The following is a 5981-nucleotide window of genomic DNA, read 5'->3' as shown; positions in this document are numbered from 1 at the left end:
TGGAGTCATGGTCTTGATGGAAGGAACAGAGCAGTACCTGTTGACAGTGGTACTACATAGGTTTCCTTTGTTTCTGTTCAGTCAGAGGCCCCTGAGAACCTGGAGGTGAGGAACTGCTCACTTTCCAGTGATGACAGTAATGCCACTCAGTACTTACTTTGTGCCAGGTAGTATTCCAAGTTCTGTATGTGTATTAACTCACTAGTGTGCCCAGCTGCCCTAAGAAAGTAGGTATTTTTATTATCCCCATTTTATAGGAGAGGAAACTGAGACACAAAAATTGGTTAATTTGTGTCCACACAGCTAACAGTAGATCTGGGATTTAAACTGTTGTGTCTGGCTCCAGAGTTGTGAGCAGCATCATTTGTAGTATTTTCCCACTAGGGTCAGAGAAGAACTGGAAGTTGCCCAGATCCTGTGACCTATAGGAATATTGTACTTCTCACCTTGTAAGTACAGTTCCAGCTGAGCCTAATACCTAATACTATAATCAGTTTGTAAGAAACCCCAGTTATCACATCTTCCTCTCTGACTTGGGAATGTTGCCCTATTTAGCTCACACAGTAGAAGATTGTGGCTCAGAAGGTAAAGCGTCTGCCTACATTGTGGGAGACCCTGGTTCGATTCCTGGGTCGGGAAGATCCTCTGGAGAAGTTAAATGGCCACCCACTCCAGTACTCTTGCCTGGAAAATCCCATGGACAGAGGAGCCCAGTAGGCTATAGTCCATGGGGTCACAAAGAGTCGGACACGACTGAGCGACTTCACTTCACTTCAGTAGAAGATTGTGGGTATCACTAGATAGGAAGTTGAAGCCTTGGATTCTGTATTTCCATGAACCTTGGGTAGGCCTTGTAATTCTCTCCTAGTTTCCTCTCCCCACCGCCCAAATGGTAATTCTGTTCTGTCAGCCACTTGAAGCTTTCGAAAGTGTAATCAGATAATCATATTTTTATAATGAAGGAGTTACTGTTAGGGAATAACCCTCTCCATGATGATTCCTTGGAATTCTTTCATACCAGCTGTACCATTTTCTTTACATATATGAACATGTATTTTCTTTTTTTTTTTTTTAATGAAAATTGAATTACATTGTGTTTTTTTAAACTTGATATTTCTTAGGTACTTTCCTTGTCAGTATACATAGGTCAAATTCATTTTTAATAGTTGCATAATATTCCATGGTAGAAATGGTTTTAACTGTGATATTTCTTTATTGGTATGTTTGTTTTCTTCTGGTTTTTCACTATCCCAAGGGGGAAGTCAGTTTGGGAGAAGAGGAGAAAAAGAGATATCCTTGAGTGATAGGCAAGAGACCTGGGTTTTCAGCTGTATTTTAATTTATGACCTTGGGAAAATCTCATTTCTTCTCTAGGACTAAAAGAACCCTTCAAAAGAGCTTTCAGACAGTGTATCCTTTGAGATTATGAAGGTTCCTTATTGCCTAGAGATGCCTATATATAAAACATTTTTTTTATTTCAAAGAATATGAATGCTGTTATCCTTTAAATCTGCCCTTAAACCCTGCTTTGAGATTTCTTAGGCTGTGTGGATGTCTTAAGGTGTTCCCCTGACTCCGTAACCAGTTGAGACAGTATTGGTTTAATAAATAAATAAATGAGTTAGCAGTCTAGCCATGCATCCTGCATGCACCCCTTCCCCTCATCTATCCAGTTGTGGTATTCTAGGATGAGACTGCTAAGAAGAGTGGGGAGAGAGCTGTGTTTTTCATTATTTGCAAATTTGACCTGCTAACATGTATTTGACAATTGGTGTTTCATATATTATTAGGAACAGTCTTTTTGTTTCAGAACAGCCTTAGGAAATGAAAGAAAATGTGAAAGTTCCTTGGACTACCCACAGTTGTATTTTTCTCTGGGTCCAAGTTCCTACTCAATTTAGAGCTTTCTAACACCAACTGTCTTATCACCACCCCTGGCTACCCTTGACCCAAACCTTATTTCCCTGATGAAAGTTATAATATCTGGGGAAGCTTCTACTAATAATGAAAAGTGAAAGTCACTCAGTCTTGTCCGACTCTTCGCTACCCCATAGACTATACAGTCCATGGAATTTTCCAGGCCAGAATACTGGAGTGGGTAGCAGTTCCCTTTTCCAGGGAATCTTCCCAACCCAGGGAACAAACCCAGGTCTCCCATATTGCAGGTGAATTTTTTACCAGCTAAGCCACCAGGGAAGCCCAGGAATACTGGAGTGGGTAGCCTATCCCGTTTCCAGCAGATCTTCCTGACCCAGGAATTGAACCTGGGTCTCCTGCATTGCAGGTGGCTTTGCCAGCTGAGCTACCAGGGAAGCTCTGTTAATAATATCACAATATTTTTTTATAAAATGTGCCCTGTCCCCACAGACAGCCTCTAATGTTATTACTTAACAATCCAGCCTGAAAGCACATTTGCTCAGGTGACTCCTCTGCTATCCACGGATACTTGAAGAATTAGCCTTTTGTTATATACCATAGAACTTTTATGACAGTCTGGTGTTCTCTGTGACCCCCTTCTCAGAATGTTTTGAATATACTATTGCCTGCTAATGAAGATTGGGGAGGTGGTTGTAGGCTCCTAGTACTGGGAAGTAGGTTTAAAGACAGTTGCTCAGAAGGTGTGTGTTGGTGCTCACTATTCTCTGAGCAGGAGGATTTCTGACTAATCTGGCAATCAGCTTCAGATTTGCCCCATTGTAACCATGAACACTAACATTCTTCCCCTGTGGGCAGCAGATTTCTCTTCTTTTCAGACAGCAGTTACAGAGACACACATCTACACAAGAGTGAAAGGAGGGAAATTCCCTATTTCTGTGAACAAAAACCAGGTGAATTGTTAGAAACCTTGGTTTGCTTGGGTGAGGAGGGATGGCAGGTGTTGGATTGTCTTGCAGCCAGCTCCCTCCTGCTGCTTATCATGCCACCCTTAGATCCATTCGGAGACAACAGTAAAACTCTCCAAATTTTTTGCAGTGGATCTTGGCTGCTGTAAGGGAGCTTTGGCTCTTTGAGGGAGATGTCCCTGTGACTGACAAACTGCTCTGGAAAACAGTTGATTAATATCGAATAGTACTCAGTATCCAGGCTCTTAGTGCCCTGGATTTTGTGTATAATGCTGTCAAAGGTGACCCACTGGGGAATGAGTGTTGGGAGAGGCAATCTGCCACAAGCCGTGAGCCCATCCCTGCAAGTTCTTCATGTAAATGCAAAGACCCTGGCCACTTCTTCTGGGCCAAATCTCAGTATTCTCTTGGTAGTGAGCAGCCTAGGGAGAGGAAGTAATATCTCTTTCCTGGAGCCGGTTTGCTTACTGTTGACTAAAAGTGTGGACTCCCCCCAAGCTCAGGGTTCTTTTCTTATGACACAACCTACTGCGCGTGTGGGCACCCATCTAGGCCTACCTGTGTCAGTTTTGTTGGGGAAGGGGAATGGGGAACTAGCACAAACCTGTCCATTGCTGTTTGCTGCATCATAAGTAATAAAGTTCTTTGATCCAGAAGTCTCATGTCATGTGCCAGTCTTCATGAAAAAAGTAGGTTAACTTGTTTGCAAGGAGGATAAAATTTGAAACCCTTCATGGGCTACTCTTGATAGTTTGGTAACAAGGATGGGATCCTGACAGACAAGTCTTTCCAGAAGAGGAAGGTCAAGGGCCAGGTGATATGAGAGGATAACTGGGGGCCTGGTAGCAACTGCTGCCATGTGAGGAGGGGAGTAAGGGCCTCTAGTTGTCCTACATGTTAATGAATGTTTTGAGGCTAAGCAACAAGAGGTGAGATTGAAACACACTGTCTGACTGGTTGTAGCTCAATTCTCAGAGCAGGAGAATGAAAGGATGTTTTGACAATGAGGCAAGCAAGTCTGTGGCCCCAGTTGAAGGCAGTATGGCTGACTGATGAGTAATGGTTTCCCCAAAGCTGAAATAAGTGGTGTCAGAAATAAGGATATAAAGCTTTTTAAGTGGACCCAATGGAGAAGGCAATGGCACCCCACTCCGGTACTCCTGCCTGGAGAATCCCGTGGATGGAGGAGCCTGGAAGGCTGCGGTCCATGGGGTTGCTGAGGGTTGGACACGACTGAGAGACTTTACTTTCACTTTTCACTTTCATGCATTGGAGAAGGAAATGGAAACCCACTCCAGTGTTCTTGCCTGGAGAATCCCAGGGACGGGAGACCCTGGTGGGCTGCTGTCTATGGGGTTACACAGAGTCAGACACGACTGAAGTGACTAGCAGCAGCAGCAGCAGCAAGTGGACCCAAAATATTCAGTATTAGGAGTTTGTTGAGTCCAGGCAGATAACCACTGAAGCAAAAATAAATTCATGATCCATTCCCTCTCACTCCCTCTCCTGCTTTAAGGAAAGACTTTGTGTATGCTGGGGGATCTTTGAGGAGGAGAAGGATTACCTTTTTATAGCTCTGTTGAATATAAACATCTAAGTCACCATCCTACTTCACCCCATGGGGACAGGGAGCCCTGGGTGCAGAATGGTCGAAAGTGCCGAGAAACTGGCAGAAATCCACAGTGATGTGCAGTGGGCGGGGAGGGCAAAAAACCAAACCAGGGACTGCACTTTTTCACTTTCAGGGTCTTCAGTTCATTTCAGCTCAGTCGTGTCCGACTCTGTGACCCCATGAACCACAGCACGCCAGGCCTCCCTGTTCATCACCAACTGGAGTCCACCCAAACCCATTTCCATTGAGTCAGTGATGCCATCCAACCATCTCATCCTCTGTTGTCCCCTTCTCCTCCTGCCCTCAATCTTTTCACAGCATCAGGGTGTTTTCCAGTGAGGCAGCTCTTCGCATCAGGTGGCCAAAGTATTGGAGTTTCAGCTTCAACATCAGTCCTTCGAATGAACACCCAGGACTGATTTCTTTAGGATGGACTGGTTGGATCTCCTTGCAGTCCAAGGGACTCTCAAGAGTCTTCTCCAACACCACAGTTCAAAAGCACCAATTCTTCTGTGCTCAGCTTTCTTTATCAGGGTCTTAAGCGGTCCAATCTCCTAATCTTGATGAGTTTCTTTGGTCCCTTTATTCTTGCTTCAGGTGGTTTCCTGGCTGTTCCACCTTTAATTAATAATAGTTCTGCTGTTTGGAACTCAGGCCATGGAGGCTGGCGTCTTATTTATAAGAAATGGGGGTCAAAAAGACTTTCATGCCTAGAAGCCATATAGGGGCCTGCTCAGCATCAGAAGTACTCAGAGGACCAGGCATAGAGGTGTACTCAGGGCTAACACTGATTTCAGCAATGTAGTAAGGACACACACAGGATCATAAGACTGCAGGCTGAGTCTGAAAAAATCCTTGCATAGGCTTTCTTATGCCCACTCCCTCTCATGAAGGATCACACTAAGCACACTTTACCCAGCATCACAAAAGCAGCATGCGAGCCTAGTCTCTGTCTAGAGAACCTACCCATTAGAAACTTGGAACCCACAGTTTTTATTGGGGTCAGATTACCTGGGCACTCTGCCTGGCATGTTTGAAAATTCCAGACTCTCAGAAAGTAAGCAGGTATTCAGCATAAACCATACTGCGTTCAAACAGTTTGTGCATGGTCTACATTAATTAGACTCTTACTAAAGGAAGAGCTATCCTTTCTTCTCTATTTATTCAATTGTGCACATCTACAAGGACACGTGGGCTTTTAACTTGTTCAGCGGTTGTAATCTACTATCAGTTACTGAAAATATATGTACACGCACACACACACACACACACATGTATATAACACATATAAATTTTTATTTTCCTAAGGGTCGGTTGCCCAATGCTCTGGACCGCTGGACATTTTAGTGGCGTCCCCTTTGAGATCCGGAACTTTCTCGCTCGACTCTCAAGTTGTCTAGGGAAGTTTTAGGGTGATGCCTATCAACAGACCGGCAACCAATAGGGGAGGGCGTGGGGAAAACGGACTGAAGACGGAGGTGGGCGGAGTGGAAGGGTGAGGGTCGCAGCCAGGGAGCTGTGTGGCA

This window comes from Bos indicus x Bos taurus, chromosome 15 (genome assembly GCF_003369695.1).
Source record: "Bos indicus x Bos taurus breed Angus x Brahman F1 hybrid chromosome 15, Bos_hybrid_MaternalHap_v2.0, whole genome shotgun sequence".
NCBI classification, from domain to species: Eukaryota; Metazoa; Chordata; class Mammalia; order Artiodactyla; family Bovidae; genus Bos; species Bos indicus x Bos taurus.
This window is presented reverse-complemented; position numbering follows the sequence as displayed.